Source organism: Hevea brasiliensis, chromosome 8, assembly GCF_030052815.1.
Source record: "Hevea brasiliensis isolate MT/VB/25A 57/8 chromosome 8, ASM3005281v1, whole genome shotgun sequence".
Classification (NCBI taxonomy): domain Eukaryota; kingdom Viridiplantae; phylum Streptophyta; class Magnoliopsida; order Malpighiales; family Euphorbiaceae; genus Hevea; species Hevea brasiliensis.
The window spans coordinates 15,771,552-15,792,138 of NC_079500.1; the positions used below are offsets into that span (position 1 = coordinate 15,771,552).

General features: G+C 37.2%; 1 pseudogene; it reads left to right on the forward strand.

Moving 5' to 3' along the window:
* Positions 1-20,587, forward strand: part of LOC110645384 (magnesium transporter MRS2-3-like) — a 38,106-nt pseudogene that overhangs the window by 3,280 nt on the left and 14,239 nt on the right.

Consider the following 20,587-nt stretch of genomic DNA (forward strand, 5'->3'; position numbering starts at 1 on the left):
TTGTCTCAAGACAGAGTAAAAATTCAATTTTGAGTTTTCTGAATCGAACCGGCCAAATCGAACAGGTCAAATCGGACCGGTCTTCTTTTTCTTTCCTTCTTTCTCCCGCGTGACTCCTCCTCCTTTTCCCCTTCGTTTCTCTCTCCTCCCTCCTCCCACTTTACCCCAGCTCGCCGGTGCCCCACCTAGGAATTTTTCCCTCACCAACTGTCGCTCAGATCGCCGGAAAATAACCCATTTTTTTCCCTTTTCGCGTGCACAGTGCCTCCCTCTTTTTTAGCCAAAATTCAGCCGATCCAACTACCAATCGGATCGGGTCTTGTCTCGAACACCTTTTACTCATTGAGAGCTTTCCATGAACACCAAGATTACCCATTTTCACCGAGTATTTTGATTAATTTTTGCTCGAAAAATTTTAGCTTATTTTGACTTTTGAGCTAAATTTCTCTCGAACCGGAAACCCCACGAGAAATCTAAGAGTACCGGCGTGCTCTATACGATGAGAGCTTCGCGAGAATATAAATTTTAAAATTTTCCGATACTGAAATTTCGGTAGATCCCACGAACTTCGTAATGTTTTTTCGAGCTTCAATTGACTTAATTAATTCCATACATAATTTTTTCTAACTCCTGGTGATGTGAGCTTCGCGTAGGTACCCTCATTTCGCGGAAATTCAACAGTTGCTCAGCTCTACAATTTCGAGCCAGGCAGAAAGGCTGCCAGAAATACTTCAGAACCGAGTGAAGGATATAGGCTACCCCACCATTTTTAGACGCCCCAAATGCGTTCCAAGCGTCAGAATTGGCATAGGTAAACCCAAAACCAAAGTTTTCTTAATTATCGAGTGCCTAAATTCGATTAAAAATCTATAAAATATCCGTGGTAGGTTAAAAAATTATAATTCCTTTTGCATTAGCTTAGTAATATTGCTAAGGGCTGCGGGGCAAAATTTTAGAATTTTTAAAGCTCGTTTAGATGGTTTTTGCTAAAAAGTTAGTTCTGTGGACTAAAATATAATTTTCGCAAATTGTGAGTTTTGATTAATTTGAAGGGCCCTGGAGGGGCCATATGTTATTGATGTGTTGTGGTTGTGAGAAATTGAGAATTAGAAGTGTTATTTGAACTTTTTGCGAGATTGGCAGGTTCTAGGTATGGGAGAAACTTTGTCGGATTTTCGGCAAAATCTTACGACTGTCTTTTGATTCTCTACAGCTTTGTTCTAAGTTGTTTATTGATAATTTTGATATATTATTTAGGTGAGCTGAGACAGCTTTGTTCCTCCGCCTAGCCGCCGTAGTAACTTTTAAAGTATTATGAGTAGATATTTATTTTATTTATAATTTTAATATTATTATATTTCTGGCATGCCCATGCATCACTTATACTAATATTTATGTAGTTAAATATTAGGGGCCTTGCTTTGCATTTATACTTGATGATATTACTTTAGTTGTTGTGTTTTGATAATCTAGAACTCTGTGTGTGTGAGTGGGTGTGTGTGTGGTGTATATGGATATGGGTTGGATGGGCAAATCGACTTGAGCTAGTCTCGCTTGGGGCTCGGTCCTCTGTTTTTTGAGGAAGTCGGGGTGAGTACAGTTTTAAATTGATCTCGCTGACCCCCGCATGTGGATTATTAAGCGAAAGTTTAGCTCGAGTTGATCTCACTGGCAAGCCTTAGATTAAGAGAGTTGGGTAGGGGGATCAGCTCTCCACATATGTATGTGTGAGTATGAATTTGACACGGGTGCATGAGTGCTTCAGATTATCTTTGATGTGACTTAATATGATTTGTATGAAGATGATGCATTTTATTTCCAATGATACATTAGAATTAAATAGTTATAGAGATTGTATATAAAATAAATATTTACTCTCTAAGTCAAACGCTCTCTCCTATTTACTATTTTTCTAGGTTATAGGAGAGCTCTTGAGTTTAACCTGCTTTCTTTCTTCGCAGGTTTACTTGCTATTTATTTTATGTTTTGTACTGTTAAATATAAATTCTAGTCCTCCGCATGTGTAGAAACATATTATTTAGTTTGGGACTGTAATATTTATTAATATTTGGAATTGTAACTTATTAAACTTTATGTATGTGTAATTGGGTGGTTGGATACCTATGATGGATGAGGGAGTGGAGCTCCCATTGATTTTATTCTGGATTGTGGATGATTGATGGATGAGCTGAGCTCCCCAAATGTATTTTATTGAGATTAGAGGTCGCGTGAGTTAATAACTCCCCATTGGATAGTCCATTTTATGGTCGAACTCTGTCCGGTTGATTTCTTGAAATTGGGCCCAATATGGGCCCGCTAATAGGTTAGAATTTAGTTGGACTTACGACTAGCTTTGGGAACCTTATGTTGACCCAAATCCTAGTGCCGGTTTGACCCATAATTTGAGTCGTGACATGAAGGGGCTAGTGTAAATGAGCCAAGTTGTTCACATGCTACTTGATAAAAGCTAGGTTCAACTCTTTTTTTTTAATGAGCAGAGCTCAAGATTAATTTTTAAACTCATTTAATAAACGAGCTGAGCTTGAACTTACAAATACTTAGCTCATTTAGGCTTATCGATCTAACTCATTTATGAATTTAATATTTGGCTTGCTTACAAACTTCTTAAGTAGCTAGTTTACAAAGTTCATTTGGTATGATCCTTTTATAATGTTGAAATTTAGCTCATTTAGACTATTATTACATGGAAAATAATTTGTGTATGAAAAAAATTTTTTATGAAAATTTTTTTTAAGAAACTATTTTTCATGAAAATATTCTTTCACTATTTAATTGCAATGTTGAACAAAAAGTATGTATTTATATTATATATATACGAGTGATTTCACATTTTAGTAAGATTGTCAAAGTTTAAAAAATGATTTTTTTTCTTTTGGAAAATAGTTTTACCTTTGATTAGAAAAGAAAAAAGTTTTATTTTGATTAGAAAAATATTTTATGTTAATTTATTTTTTTGAGTATCCTAAACACCAGAAAATGTAAAAAAATATTTTCTAAAAAAATATTTTTCACAAAACAAATATAGTAAATATTTTATAATGTTGTAAATATATTAATTTTGTTTATAATTATGCTATGAAATAATATATTAAAAATTATTATTTAAAATTATGTTATATAATCAATATGAAATTAAAAATATAATTAACTTCTAGCTTTAAGACATTAATATGGTCATAAATGGTATTTATGTGCTGTTCTAATGGGTTGAAATAATTTTGTTTTTGTGCTGTACCACCCTATGTGGTTATTTTTGCAAAGAATTGTAATATTTGGGTTATATTTGTTTAGCGGAAAATAAGAATGTTTTTCATTATTTTGTCACGATGCTAAATTAATAATATGTGTATATGTATAAATGTTTATAATTTAATAAGATTGTCAAATTTCAAAAAATCACTTAAGTCATTTTATCTAAAAATGGCTTAATTTTTTCATTAACTAAGAAAATATTTTCTGTTAAATCCATTTCTTGAGTGTTGCAAATACTATAAAATATAAAAATTATTTTTTAAGAAAATATTTTCTGCAAAACAAACAAATTAGTTCTAAGTTTTATTACCTGGTTTGGTTTTGTTTAATTATTGAAGGCATATAATTCACCTGGAAAATTCAAATTTAAGATTCCACTTTTCAATCCCTTATTCAAAAGAAAAAAAAAATCTAAATTGTATTTGGATATATTATATTTAATAATACCTTGAGGTATTATTAGATAGAATTGTGTTAAGTTGTTAAACAACTAATGATCATTAACAACATATATATTAAAGGGGAAATTGCAGAAAAGTATCTTATGGTTTCACTCATTTTCACTTCAGAGTTTGTGATTCACTTTATAATTAAGTGATATTTTGAGGTTTGCACTATTAGTAAAGAACGACTTTTCGTCTTTTCTCTGTTAAAAGATGCTAATATGGAACAGAAAGGTATTGATGTGAAACATAAATCTGCTACCGTGAAATAAAAAAAAAAGTAGAAATTATAAAAAAAAACACCATGTGATTTCACTCATTTTCATTTAAGGGTCCAAGATTCATTTTTGTAACAAAGTGGTATCTTGAGGTTTGAATCATTAGCAAACCAAATAAATTATTTAACTCCTATAAATAGTTGGAATCTGAGATCCTTCATTTTTGGAATACTATAAAAAATTTCATCCATGTTCTCTTTGAAAAGCTCAATTTTCCAGTTTTAGTATTCTATAATGGCCAAGTCTCTAATCCAGAAGAATTTGAAACAACGTCTAGAAATGCTAGAGAGTTCAAGGGCAGCTTCAATCATGAAGTCCTCAAAGCAATGCTGATGGAAGTTGTGCCTATGCCCAAAGTGAAGAAAGATATTGGCCACCTTATAAAAGGGAGGAACTAGTAGCTAACCAGCCAAGAGCACCGGTTCAATTTAGCCACTCGAAAAACAAAATTATTACTCCTATCTAAAGTTTCAATAATACTATTTTAATAACTCACCCGAGATTTTATGCTACATCAGACATTCTTGATAGTGATTCTGAAAGTGAAGTGCAAACTCTAGGTTCAAAAATTTATTGATAGTGATTTCGAAAATCAAGGTTTTCATTCAAAACTCCGCATAAGCATACCTTACTTTCAAAGTTATCATGTCTAATGTGAAAAAAACTCTTTCTTACATGAAATATCTTAGCAGTGTATGAATCATTATTAAAAATCATTATTTTTTATTTTTAAAAATATTATTTTAATATCACATCAGTGAAAATTGAGAGCATCATACAAAATGTTGTGTTTGCTAATAGAGCATTACCACAGGATACCGCTTTGTCACGAAATAAATCTTAGAACCTGAAGTGAAAATGAGCGAAATCACATAATATTTTTTGTAATTTTTATTTTTTTTATTCCACATCAACAAATTTCTCTTCCAACTCAACACCTTTCTATTTCACGTCAGAATCTTTTAATGAAAAAAAGACAGAAAGTCATTCTTTGCAGACCATGCAAACCTCATGTATCATTTTGTGACAAAGTGAACCACAAATCTTAAAGTGAAAAATAGGTAAAATAAGAGGATTTTTTTTTTAATATTTTTCCCCATATTTAAAACAAAATATACTTTTAAGGAACTATAATCAAAATACTAACCATCTCTAACAACTGACAATAACAAACAAGGGTTCATGCTAAACTTTAAAAAAAATAATAAAAAAGCAGGTAATATATTATCTTATTCAGGAACAGTCTTGTCTTCACTTAGATTACGAGAAAGAGCGTTTACCCTTCATAATTCGGTTAATTAAATCATCGAGTGATTTTAAATTAAATTATTAAGAACGGTTAAATTTTATATCCATTTTTCAATTATTTTAATGAATAAATTTCAATTTATGATATTTAATTTAAATTTAAATTTTATTTGTTAAATTAAGTCCTAATGGTAAAAATAAAAAAATAAAAAAAAACCCTAAACTTTACAGGCTTTGTCAAGTTTGGTCTAATATAAAACTTTTGTGTTAATTGTAGCTTCAGTCCCAAATTGGGTAAAGTGATATAGCAATTGATGTGATAAAATTACTATTTTTTATATGTTACTGCTAATGTGGTAGATGATGTGGCATGATCATTAAAATTTTATTAGGTTATTGCTAATGTGGCAGGTGACATAGCAAAAATATTATTATTTTATATGTTGTTATTAATATAACGTAAATTTAATAATTAAAAAGTCAAAACTTTTTAACTTTTATCAATTATAGCCAATTGTATAATTTTGTTTCATTTATAATCAATTTACTAATTTTAATTTAATTTAGTCAAAAACTAATATTTTGTTGCATAATACAAAAATTGAATATTTATATTACTTAGTATAATAAAAAATGATTTCCCCCTCTCTTCTCATATTTTTTGTTAATATTTACAAAACTTATTTATGAAAATAAATAATTTTTTATCTAAAATTAAAAGTATCCCTCTTCCTACATTTCTCTCTAAAAAATATCTATGCACCTACTACTCTCTCTCTCTATCTCCCTTTTTCTCTCACCCACTCCCATCTAATAATATATATACAATCCTCCACTGCCTCTCTCTCTCTCTCTCTCTCTCTCTCTCTCTCTCTCTCTCTCTCTCTCTCTCTCTCTCTGTCATCTAATAATATATATAAACATCCACCCTTATATTGATTATTATTGTATATGTACTAAAATGATGATGATTATTATTAATGACATTTTTTATATGATTTTTTAATTTTAAAATATATAAAAAAATTTATATATTTTCACAAATAAGTTTCACAAATACCGCAAATTAAATATGAGGGGATAGAAAGGGAAATTTTATTTTTTATTACACTAAGTAACATAAATATTTGTTTTTTACAATTGTATTAAATAATAATATATTAGTGTTTTACTAAATTAGATCAAAATTAGTCGAACATATAAAATAAGCTATAATCATAAAAGTGAAAAAGTTTTATCTTTTTTTATTATTAGAGTTATGCTACGTTCGTAATAATGTATAAAATAATAATATTTTTATCACGTCAGCCGCTATGTCAGTGACAACATAATAAAAAATTAAAATTTATATCATATCAACTGTCATGCCGATAATAACATATTAAAAATATATTGGTACCACGTCAATCGCCATGTCAACGTTCAACATATAAATTGTTAATCATAAATTTATAATAATTTACAGTTAAAAATTGAAAAACAATGTAAAATATTAGTTTTATTAACAATATTTGCATATAATAAAATATGAATTATATATAAATAAGTATTTTAATTTTAATTTTTCCAATTTGGTCAATCATCGTTTATTTAAAATTAAAAGCCATAATTAAATCTATAAATTTAATTAGTCAATTTTTTTAATTTAATTATAAGCAGTTTTTTTTTTCTCAATCCCTGCTATTATGACAAGAAATCAGCTTTTCTAAGTTAATTATTTACATTAAAATTAAATAAAAACAAAATCATACATACTTTTCTATATATGTAAAAGAACTCAAAAAAAAAAAAAGAAAAGAATATAGCGAATAGGAGTGCATTTTAAGGTGAATATGAAAGTGGGAAGCATTTTTCTTAATTAAATTGTTTAATTGATATTTGCATGTGATAAAGGTGAATACTACAGTTCGAGGAAATTTTTCTTAAGCATTTTTCTTAATTAAATTGTTTAATTGATATTTGCATGTGATAAAGGTGAATACTACGGTTGGAGGAAATTTTTCTTACCTAAATTCAGTGTATAATGGAATTAAAAACGTAAATATGTGGAATCTCCAATTATAGATCTTTTGTCTTAGATTTTATGATTGTAACACCCCAAGAATTTTAAATTTTTATTATTTTATGAGTATTATTGATATTGAGGTGGTTTGGTCATGTGAAGCGTAGACATACGGAGGCTCCAGTTAGACAAGTAGAGCACATTAGGCTAGAGGATAGAAAGAAAAAAAGCGGTAGACCTAAATTGACTTGGAGGAGAGTAGCACAGCATGACTTAGAAGCATTACACATTTCTGAGGATTTAACCCAAAATCGTTCAGAGTGGAAAAAGCGAATCCATATAGCCGACCCCAAATTTTTGGGATAAAGGCTTAGTTGAGTTGAGTTGAGTATTGAGATTTTTCGGATTTTAAAAATCGGGTTCGATTTTTCGAAAATATAAACTTTGATGATTTTTAAAAATTAATTTAAAGACCACATGGCAAAACTAAAAATATATTTGGAGTCCACAAATTTTTCTGAGTTTTCTAGAATTTTTTCGAAATTTTTGGACCTCGTTTTCGATCCCGAGACAAAGTAAAAATTCAAAATTTTGTATTCCGAATCGAACCGACCGAATCAAACCGGACCGGATCGGACCGATCGAATCGGACCTGCTCCCTCCCCTTCTTCTTTTTCTCCCGCGCGCGTCCCCTCCTCCTTCTCTCTTTCTCCCGTTTTCTCTCTCCTCCAGCCCCAGCCCGCCGGCAAGCCACCTCCCCCGCCAACCCAGCTCATCGGCGCGCTGCCCCACCTCTTTCCCCCTGCCGGCCGCCGCCCCAAACGGCCGAAAAACGTGCGCGAACGCCCCTCTCTTGCACGGGCGACCGTTCGACTTCCCAGCCAAAATCTGGCCCATCCGACCACCAATTGGACTGGGTCTTGTGTCTAAACTCATCTACTCGTCGAGAGCTTTCCATAGACACCAAGAACACCGAAATCCATCCAGCGGTTTGTCCAATTTTTGCCCGGAAAGTTTTAGCCCATTTTGACTTTCGGGCTAGATTTCTCGCAAACCGTGAATCCCACGAGAAAACCGAGAGTACCAGAGCGCTCCACTCGTCGAGAGCTTCGCGGAGACAAAAATTTTGAATTTTTCCGACATCGTTTTTCGGTGGGTCCCACAGAACTTCGCAGTGTCTTTCCGAGCATTAAATGAGCTTAGAAAATTCTGAAAAATTTATGTACTAACCCCCATGTTTTGGGCTTCGTGTAGGTATCCTCAATTTGCGGAAATTCGACAGTTGTCCAGGTCTGTGAATTTCCCGCCAGACAGACCCGTTACGGGAAAAGTCTCCGAATTGGACCGAGGTTTTGGCTACCCCCCCATTGTCAGACATCCCGAGCGCGTTCCCGAAGTCGGAATCGGCAAAGGTAAACCTGAACCTTATTTTTTTCATAATTTTCTAGTGCTTAAATAGGATTAAAAATCCATAAAATATTCTTGGTACTCGGAAAATTATGATTCTTTTTGCAATAGCTTAGTAATATTGTTAAGGACCGCGGGGCAAAGTTTTAGAATTTTTAAAGCTTATTTGGGTAGTTTTTGTAAAAATGATCAATTATAAAGACTAAATTGAAATTTTATATATTGTGATGGATGACTGATTTGATGGGTCTAGGAGGGGCTGTGTGATGTGATTGAGTTGCGAATATATGGGTTGTGAATATAGAAGTGTGTTTTGAGCCCTTTTGCAGGTTGGGTAGGTCCTAGGTATAGGGGAGACTCTGCCGGATTTTCGGCACGACTTAGGACGTATTTGGTCTTTTCTTGATTTGTATTGAGTCATTTGTATTAAATAATTGTAATGTAATTGTTAGGTGAGCCGGGACAGTCTTCTTCCTCCGCCCAACCGCCCCAGTGACCGTTGTCAAGTCTGTGAGTAAAATATTAATTTTAATTGTAATTTCACTATTATTATATGTTCAAGCATGTCCATGCATCACTTATATGTATGTATCTATGTAGGTAAACTCTAGGCACGTTTTATGTTGCATTTATAACTGTTAAAATGCCATGGATGTTGTTGTGGTAATTTGGAGCAGTGTGCGTGCGTTGGTGTGCGTGTGATGTGGTGTGGACTATGGATAGGACGGGTAGACACGGCTTGAGATCTTCGCTAGGACCCGGTCTTTCGGGGTAGTCACGGCTTGAGTTTTTCGCTGGGACCCCGATTTGGTTTATTAAGCGAAAGTCTAGCTTGAGTTCTTCCCTGGCACCAGGTTGGATTTAAGAGAGCTGTATAGGGGATCAGCTCCCATATATTATGATTGATATTACTGGGTGTGTGAATGCTCCAAATTACCTTTTTACTGTTATAATGTGAATTTATTGCTGATGTTGTATTTCACTCTACAGGTGCATTAGTTTTAGATAGTTATAGAGATTATGGTTAAAATTGATATTTTACTCTCTGAGTCGAACGCTCACTCCTGTTCAATATTTTTCCAGGCCACAGGAGGATATTTTTGAGGTTAACCTGCTTTCTCCCTCGCAGGTCGATTATTAATGTTTGTATAAACTTGTTAAATCTTAGAGTTTCCGCATGTGTTAGAAATGTTTATTTGATATGGGTCTGTAAACTAAATTATTATTTTGGACCTGTAAACTTAATATTCTGTGCATGTTTGATGGATTGGATGAGGGAGCTGAGCTCCCATTTATTTTTATGCTGATAAGTATGTGGAGGGTGAGCTGAGCTCCCCAATTGAGTATTTATTGTGTTTACAGGTCGGGTGAGTCAAAAACTCCCCGTTGAAAGGTCCATTTTATGGCCGGACTCTGTCCGGTTGATTTCTTGAAATTGGGCCCAAATGGGCCTTAGAGTTGCGTTAAGTGAATAGTTAGGCTTACTACGGGCCTCGGGGGCTTTAGGCTGGCCCAGGTCCTAGTGCCGGTCAGGCCCATAGGTTGGGTCGTAACAAATGTGGTATCAGAACTTAGGCTCCAGATTCATAGGGAAAAATTGTCTAAGTGTTGGGAAGAGTCTACTAGAAGTCACATGCGGAAAATAGGGTCCACATTCGTCTTGCATTGTCATCTTTGCTTCTAGTTTCTGCTTTATATATTGTGTGTAAACATGAGTCTATAGAGCTATGTAATGTGCAGTTTTGAATTTTGTGGGCTAATGCTACTGAATTTCAGGAAAATGCGTAGAAGCAGGAGAGCTGCCACTGCACCAGAACTAGATGTGCCGACGAGGTGTCGACAGGTGAGGCACTGTCACACCCAGGCTCAGTTTTCTATGGGTGGCCTTCTTGCAGTGCCCTTAGAGGCCCGCAACTCACAAGATCGCCCGCTTTGGTGGAGTTAATCCCTTAGTCTTAGATTCGAACCCATATCACCTCACGGTTTTACTCGCCTCTTACCAATTGAGCTGCAGCTCAATTGGTGAGAGGCGAAGCAAAACCGTGAGTGATAAGGGTTCGAATCCTAGCTCTGCAGAAGCGAAGGGATTTAATTTCCACAAAGCGGACAGTACCTTGTGAGTCGCAGGTCCGGCCTCTAGAAGGGTACGCTGGCAAGAAGGCCACCCATAGAGGGGCTTGAGCTGGGGCCCCCTAAGCCGGGGTGTGACACCTGCCCCGAGGAGGCGGGGTAGGAGGCCTAGAGCTGCTCAAGTAAAAGAGCAGCTGCCAACAGTTCATGATCAATCTTTTATGGCACAGGGTCCCATGGACCCCATGGTAGCTACTCTAGCTGGATTGCAGAGAACAATCGACATGATGGTGCAGTATATGGTCCACCCTCCATAGCAGCAGCAGTCCACCGCACCAAGAGGGGAACCTTACAAACAGATAATCAATTTTAAAAAGTTGGTGTCTGGAACTTATGATGTGTCAGATGATGCATATCGGTTTTTGGATTCCTGCAGACAGGCAGGAACAGAATTGCAGTTGACTGACAGAAGACTTATAAAGTGTATGTAGCATGTCATGGGGCCTATGCCTAGACAATGGATGAATGACTACATATTACCTCGGATGGAGGGTTTGTCGTGGACTCAGTTTGTGGAACTGTTCATCAATCAGTTTGTGCCAGAAAGCTTCAGGGATCAAAAGCAGTGGGCCTTTGAGGCCTTAAGACAGAATGGTAGGTCTGTAGATGAGTATGCTCTGCACTTCGGAATTGAGCGATTATGCCCCTACGAGTATTTACGTAAAACTATGAAGGTGAAGAGATTCCTAAAGGGACTTGACAGAGGTATGCAAACCTGCCATGATGTCCGATCACCGTCGATGTGGTAGTTCATCGAGCCAGACAGATAGAGATTAGCTATGCTGCGGATGACAGCGGAAGAGCAAAGAAAAACAGAGCAGAGGGTTCTTCAGGTGTTCCCCATATGGGTACTACGGATAGTGGTGGCCAAACTAATTACAGAGGAAGAAGCACAAATAAGAGGAGTGGTTTTAGACACAAATCCCGAGGGTTCAGACCAGGGTACGGATCCAACAGTGGTCACATTTCGGGGTACAGCAGTTCTGGGTCTGGTTCAGGATCCTCCTTGGCACCTTGTGCACAGTGTGGAAGAGGACATTCAGGACCTTGTATGATGGGTTCAGGAGTATGCTTCAGGTGTGGCCAACCAGGTCACTTTGCTAAGGAATGCCCCATGTTCAGTGAGCCACAGATGGGGTCACAGGGTTCTGTTGCAAATGTTCCTCGTCAGTTGTATCTGGGTGCTTCCAGTATGGCAGGTAGTCAGTTCAGTGGCCAACAGGGCCGAGGACAAGGGGGACGTGGATTTAGAGGCAGATCAGGAGGTAAAAGTCAGTATCAGGGTTCTGCCACTCAGGGTAGGGGTCAAGCTAGGGTTTTCACCCTGACCCACCAGGATGCTCAGGCTTCCAATGCAGTTGTGGCAAGTATTTTACTAGTCTGTTCTTATGAGGCTCGTGTTTTGATAGATCCGGGTGCTACACACTCATTTGTCTCCCCTGTGTTTGCCATGAGATTGGGTAGAAACCCTACAACCTTAGAATGTCCTTTGTCGGTAGCTACCCCACTTAGTGACAACATAGATGTAGATATGGTTTTTCTGGGTAGCCCAGTAGTAGTGGATGGAAAGATCCTCCCAGCAGACTTGGTTCCTCTACCAGTGATGGATTTCAATGTAATCTTGGGGATGGATTGGTTGGCAAATCATTATGCCACTTTAGACTGTAGGAACAAAAAGGTGCATTTCCACATACCTGGTGTGGAAGAGTTTAGCTTTGATGGTGACAGGAGCGTGGCTCCATATAACTTGGTGTCAGCAATTAGTGCTAGAAAAATGTTAAGGCGTGGATGCCAAGGGTATTTGGCATTGGTGAGAGATACATCTGTAGAAGGTGTCAACATGGAAAATGTTCCTGTTGTCAGAGAATTCATGGATGTCTTTCCTGAAGAGCTTCCAGGGTTGCCACCAGAAAGGGGAATAGAATTTTGCATTGATGTTGTGCCGGGTACGAACCCCATATCAATGCCGCCTTACAGGATGGCACCAGCAGAATTGAAAGAGTTAAAGGAGCAACTACAGGAGCTTTTGGATAAGGGTTTCATACGTCCGAGCACTTCACCCTGGGGTGCTCCTGTGCAATTTGTAAGAAAGAAAGATGCGTCATTGAGGTTGTGTATTGACTACAGACAGCTGAACAAGGTGACTGTGAAGAACAATTATCCACTTCCTCGGATCGATGATTTGTTTGATCAGCTCCAATGGGCTAGATTCTTTTCCAAGATAGACCTGCGATCAGGCTACCATCAGTTGAGAATCAGGAATGAGGACATGTCCAAAACGGCATTCAGGACAAGATATGGTCATTATGAGTTCTTGGTGATGTCTTTTGGACTCACTAATGCACCAGCAGCCTTCATGGATTTGATGAACCGGGTGTTCAAGCCATTTTTGGACCGTTTTGTCATCGTATTCATAGATGACATTTTGGTATACTCTCAGACCGAGGAAGAACACGTGTGGCACTTGAGAATGGTGTTGCAGACTTTGAGGGAGCACCAGCTATATGCCAAATTTTCAAAATGTGAATTTTGGCTAGAAAGCATCTCATTCTTGGGACACGTGGTTTCTAGTGACGGCATTCAAGTGGATCCCAAGAAAATTGAAGCTGTAACTGATTGGCTTAGGCCTACAACAGTCACTGAGGTGCGAAGTTTTCTGGGTTTAGCTGGCTACTATAGGCGTTTTGTGCAAGATTTTTCCAGGATAGCGGCTCCCCTAACTAAGTTAACTCGGAAGAATGTTCCATTCATTTGGACAGATGACTGTGAGAGGAGTTTCCAGAAGCTTAAGGAGTGTCTAACCACCGCCCCTGTGTTGACACTACCTATGAGTGGTGAAGGATACACCGTGTACTGTAACGCCTCTAGAGTTGGCCTAGGGTGTGTTTTGATGCAGAATGGAAAAGTAGTGGCTTATGCTTCAAGACAGCTGAAGAGGCATGAGCAGAACTACCCCACCCATGATTTGGAAATGGCGGCTGTAATCTTTGCACTAAAAATCTGGAGACACTACCTGTATGGTGAAGTGTGCGAGATATACACCGACCACAAGAGTTTGAAGTACATCTTCCAACAGAGGGATTTAAACTTGAGACAGAGGAGATGGATGGAGCTTCTGAAAGACTATGATTGCACTATCCAGTACCACCCTGGGAAGGCCAATGTAGTAGCAGATGCTTTGAGCAGAAAATCTTCTGGCAGTTTGGCGCACATTTCAGTGGAGAAGAGACCGTTGATTCGGGAAGTACATGAGTTAATAGATCAAGGTTTAATCCTAGATCTTTCAGATGAGGGGGTATTATTGACTCATTTTTCAGTGAGGCCAGACTTGCGGGACAGAGTTAGAGTTTCCCAGCACAGAGACCAACAATTGATGAAGATCATAGAAAGAGTATAGCAAGGTGAAGGTGGTGAGTTCGGGTTTGCCAATGATGGCGCCCTTATGCAAGGTTCTAGGATATGTGTGCCCGATGTGGACAATCTCAGAGATGAAATCATACGAGAGGCACACTATAAACTGTACAGTGTCCGCCCAGGCTCCACCAAGATGTACCATGATGTGAAGGATAGCTATTGGTGGGATGGCATGAAGAGAGACATAGCAGACTTTGTGTCCAAGTGCTTGACTTGTCATAAGGTGAAGTTTGAACATCAGAGACCGTCAGGGAAGCTGCAAGAGCTCCCTATCCTAGAATGGAAGTAGGAAATGATTACTATGGATTTTGTGACTGGGTTGCCTCGTACCACGCGAGGATATGATTCGATATGGGTAATTGTGGACCGTCTAACCAAATCAGCTCACTTTTTGCCTGTGAAGACTACGTATTCTGTGGCACAGTACACCCGACTCTACATTTGAGAAATAGTCAGATTGCATGGAGTTCCAGCTTCCATAATATCTGATAGAGGGCCCCAGTTCACTTCTCGATTTTGGAGAAAGTTGCAGGAGGCACTTGGCACCTGATTGAACTTGATGCGGCCTTCAACCCTCAAACAGACGGACAGTCCGAAAGGACAATCTAAACACTGGAAGACATGCTTCGCATGAGTGTTTTGGATTTTAGAGGTCAATGGGATGATCAGCTAGCTTTGGTGGAGTTTGCCTACAACAACAGTTACCATTCCAGCATAGGGATGGCACCCTATGAGGCATTATATGGAAGGAAGTGTAGGTCTCCTCTGTGTTGGATGAAAATGGGAGAAGCGAAGGTGCATGATGTAGATCTAGTGCAGTACACTGCAGAAGTAGTTCCTTTAATCAGGGAACGATTGAAAACAGCTTTCAGTAGGCAGAAGAGTTATGCAGACCCCAGACGGAAGGATGTGGAGTTTGCAGTAGGCGACTATGTATTCCTGAAGGTTTCTCCGATGAAGGAAGTGATGAGATTTGGAAAGAAGGGCAAGTTGGCACCTCGGTATATTGGACCTTTTGAGGTTACTGATAGAGTTGGAGCAGTTGCCTACCGGTTGGAGCTACCACCTAACCTTTCTCACGTTCATCCCGTATTTCACATCTCCATGCTCAGGAAATACATTCCAGATCCTTCTCATGTACTACAGCCAGAAGTAATAGAGCTAAAGGAGAATTTGACATTTGAGGAGCAACCTGTAGCCATAGTGGACTATCAAGTGAGACAGCTAAGATCAAAACAGATTCCTATGGTTAAGGTTTTGTGGAGGAGTCAGTCAGTGGAAGAGTGCACCTGGGAGTCAGAACGGGACATGCGTAGCAAGTACCCTTAACTGTTCGATGTATATTCATGTACTTTATTCTGCCTTGTGTAAAATTCGAGGACGAATTTTCTATAAGGGGGGAAGAATGTAACACCCCAAGAATTTTAAATTTTTATTATTTTATGAGTATTATTGATATTTTAATTTTATTTAAATTTTAAGAAATTATTGAGATTTTTCTGATTTTAAAAATCGGGTTCGATTTTTTGAAAATATAAACTTTGATGATTTTTAAAAATTAATTTAAAGACCACATGATAAAACTAAAAATATATTTGGAGTCCACAAATTTTTCTGAGTATTCTAGAATTTTTTTGAAATTTTTGGACCTCATTTTCGGTCCCGAGGCAGAGTAAAAATTCAAAATTTTGTATTTCAAATCGAACCGATCGAATCGAACTGGACCGGATCGGACCGGCTCCCTCCCCTTCTTCTTTTTCTCCCGCGCGCGTCCCCTCCTCCTTCTCTCTTTCTCCCGTTTTCTCTCTCCTCCCGCCCCAGCCCGCCGGCCAGCCACCTCCCCCGCCACCCCAGCTCACCGGCGCGCCGCCCCACCTCTTTCCCCCGGCCGGCCGCCGCCCCAAACAGCTGAAAAACGCGCGCGAACGCCCCTCCCTTGCGCGCGCGACAGTTCGACTTCCCAGCCAAAATCCGACCGATTCGGCCACCAATCGGACCGGGTCTTGTGTCTAAACTCATCTACTCGTCGAGAGCTTTCCATAGACACCAAGAACACCGAAATCCATTGAGTGGTTTGTCCAATTTTTGCCCGGGAAGTTTTAGCCCATTTTGACTTTCGGGCTAGATTTCTCGCAAACCATGAATCCCACGAGAAAACCGAGAGTACCAGAGCGCTCCACTCGTCGAGAGCTTCGGGCGACATAAATTTCAAATTTTTTCGATACCGTTTTTCGGTGGGTCTCAAGAAACTTCGCAGTGTCTTTCCGAGAATTAAATGAGCTTAGAAAATTCTGAAAAATTTATGTACTAACCCCCGTGTTGTGGGCTTCGTTTAGGTATCCTCAATTTATGGAAATTCGATAGTTGTCCGGGTCTGTGAATTTCTAGCCAGACAGACCCATTACCGGAAAAGTCTCCGAATTGGACCGAGGTTTTGGCTACCCCCCCATTGTCAGACATCCCGAGCGCGTTCCGGAAGTCGTAATCAGTAAAGGTAAACCCGAACTTTGTTTTTTTCATAATTTTCTAGTGCTTAAATAGGATTAAAAATCCATAAAATATTCTTGGTAGCTCGGAAAATTATGATTCTTTTTGCAATAGCCTAGTAATATTGTTAAGGACCGCAAGGCAAAGTTTTAGAATTTTTAGAGCTTATTTGGGTAGTTTTTGAAAAAATGATCAATTATAAGGACTAAATTGAAATTTTACATACTGTGATGGATGACTGATTTGATGGGCCCAGGAGGGGCTGTGTGATGTGATTGAGTTGCGAATATATGGGTTGTAAATATAGAAGTGTGTTTTGAGCCCTTTTGCAGGTTGGGTAGGTCCTAGGTATAGGGGAGACTCTGCCGGATTTTCGGCACGACTTAGGACGTATTTGGTCTTTTCTTGATTTGTATTGAGTCATTTGTATTAAATAATTGTAATGTAATTATCAGGTGAGCCGGGACAGCCTTCTTCCTCTGCCCAGCCGCCCTAGTGACCGTTGTCAAGTCTGTGAGTAAAATATTAATTTTAATTGTAATTTCACTATTATTATATGTTCAAGCATGTCCATGCATCACTTATATGTATGTATCTATGTAGGTAAACTCTAAGCACGTTTTATGTTGCATTTATAACTGTTAAAATGCCATGGATGTTGTTGTGGTAATTTGGAGCAGTGTGCGTGCGTTGGTGTGCGTGTGATGTGGTGTGGACTATGGATAGGACGGGTAGACACGGCTTGAGATCTTCCCTGGGACCCGATCCTTCGGGGTAGTCACAGCTTGAGTTCTTCGCTGGGACTCCGATTTGGTTTATTAAGCGAAAGTCCGGCTTGAGTTCTTCGCTGGCACCAGGTTGGATTTAAGAGAGCTGTATAGGGGATCAGCTCCCATATATTATGATTGATATTACTGGGTGTGTGAGTGCTCCAAATTACCTTTTTGCTGTTATGATGTGAATTTATTGCTGATGTTGTATTTCACTCTACAGGGTGTATTAGTTTTAGATAGTTATAGAGATTATGGTTAAAATTGATATTTTACTCTCTGAGTCGAACGCTCACTCCTGTTCAATATTTTTCCAGGCCACAGGAGGATATTTTTGAGGTTAACCTGCTTTCTCCCTCGCAGGTCGATTATTAATGTTTGTATAAACTTGTTAAATCTTAGAGTTTTTGCATGTGTTAGAAATGTTTATTTGATATGGGTCTGTAAACTAAATTATTATTTTGGACCTGTAAACTTAATATTCTATGCATGTTTGATGGATTGGATGAGGGAGTTGAGCTCCCATTTATTTTTATGCTGATAAGTATGTGGAGGGTGAGCTGAGCTCCCCAATTGAGTATTTATTGTGTTTACAGGTCGGGTGAGTCAAAAACTCCCCGTTGAAAGGTCCATTTTATGGCCGGACTCTGTCCGGTTGATTTCTTGAAATTGGGCCTAAATGGGCCTTAGAGTTGGGTTAAGTGAATAGTTAGGCTTACTACGGGCCTCGGGGGCTTTAGGCTGGCCCAGGTCCTAGTGTCGGTCCGGCCTATAGGTTGGGTCGTGACAATGATAGACCTAATAAATATTATTTTTTTCTCAAAATTTCCTAGAGACCTTACGGGAGGAATTTCTTGTTTGTGCTTGAAAACAAACATGAAGCAAGCACCTTCACTAGTAAATCACATCCCCCCGCCCCTCTCCTCTCTTAGTTCTTCTTAAATTATTTTGGTTGTAGCAAAAGCAAAAACAACACGAACTACAATCTCTATTACTTTGATCGATTCAGTCACATAATTAAGCAGTCAATAACCCACCATGAGAGATGCAGAACTCGCAGGTGTCTCCTTATCCATAGCTTCAATGCTTCACAAAAAGGGTGTAGGCATTCAGACCTAGGTTATGGTGGACTCGATTGTGGAGAAAATATATTGGACTTAATTTTACCTTAAAAGCTAGTTCAAGGGGAAGAGATTTATCCAAATCTTATATATAGCTCAAACACCTTGTCCCAAACTAATCTGGGACAACATCTACTAACCAACGTGGGACAACATTGATTGGCCAAAACCGGGTGGTGAGGCTGGGAAATATTCTACAATGTGGATAATTGGACTACTAGCACACGATCTGCAGGTTCTTGATACTTTATTGTCACACCCATCAATGGTTTTAGGTCGAGAGAAAGCAATAGTTATCAATTTAGAGCATATAAAGGTAATAATAATGGCCAAGGAGGTGCTAGTGTTGAACTCTGAAGATCCTTTTGTTAAGACATTTGTTCATGAGCTGGAGAGAAGAATTATGTGTTATCACAGAACCAGGGTAAATTTCAATAACTATCCCTGAACTTATATGGTTGTAACACTACAGTCCTTAAACTTTAAAACGTAACATAAAACCCCCTAAAATTTTAAATTTTACAGAGTAAAATCCCTATAACTTTCAATTACTGATTTTTCAGTTGAAAACTGATATGAACAGCTCCCTCATGGCTCTTAGTCAATATTTTTCTCTCCTCTCTTATTTAAATTGTAAAATTATTCTCTCTGCACTTGAAAAATCATTCTGTTTATAGTGAGAAAAATTATTCAATTTACACATAACTTGAGAGAGAAAAGAGAAATATTGACTAAGCTCTACGCTAGAACTATTCAGGTCAGTGTCTAATTGAAAAACTGACAATTAGAGGTTAGAGGGATTTTACTATACAAAATTTGAAAGTTGAAGGGGTTTTATGTTACATTTTTAAGTTGAGAGACTATAATGTTATACTGGATAAGTTCAAGGACGATTGTCAAAATTTATCCCACAAAACCACTAAAACCTAGGTGGGTAAGTGTAAATATTATTAGTTGCTCAATTCCACACAAGAATTTCTCTATTAAGACATGGTAATATAATAAACTTTTAGTTCTTTTTTCTTTTTCCAATTTTGATTTGGAAATATTGTTTTCAAAATAAAAATGTTGGACAAAAATTTACTTATTCCATAATAAGAGATCTGTTGTTTGAATTCTCATAGAGTAGCTTCAATCTCTTTTAAAAATCTCCTACGTAGAAGAAAGAGAAGGAGAAGAATGTCGAGGTAGTGAGTGTAGAATAGGTTTTGAGACATGATGAATCATTATCTTTAAGGTATTAATTACCCCCACTAGAATGCTGTAAGATTATGGCAATATACCTTCAGGATACAACAAAACCTAAAATTTACAGACAGTAACTTCTGAAGATTTCCTTTAAGAACTTTTTGTACGAATAGATTTTAGGGAGATTAAAAGAGAAGAAGAAGAAAAAAGTAGAAGTAGTATATTTGAATTGAAAAAATTATCTATATTTATAGAGAATGAAAAGTTATGGCACCTTTTCTAGACAGACACATCTATCTATTTCTAACAGATATAACTGTTTAGTTTAAATTGATACATCTTCTAATATATGTAACTATATTCGTCTATTAACAGACACATATATTATGACACCCCTTCTAACAGTTATAACTATTTAGGTGTAATAAATATGTTTATTTATTAATAGGCACATCTATTTGTTAATAAACATATATTCGTAATTTATTTATGAAAATTAAAATAAGATAATTATTTTATTTCACACACATACGCGTCAAGGGCCATCATTGAATAATATATATATATATATATATATATATATTTTATTTCACACACATACGCGTCAAGGGCCATCATTGAATAATATATATATATATATATATATATATATATATATATATATATATATATATATATATATATATATATTTATTTATTTATTTATTTATTTATTTATTTTCTTTTCACTTCTTCCCTTTCTTGTATTTTAACAATGTGGGAATTATTTCTCTCTCTTTATTGTCTAATATACAAGCTATTTATAAAATCTCATATTTAGCTTATA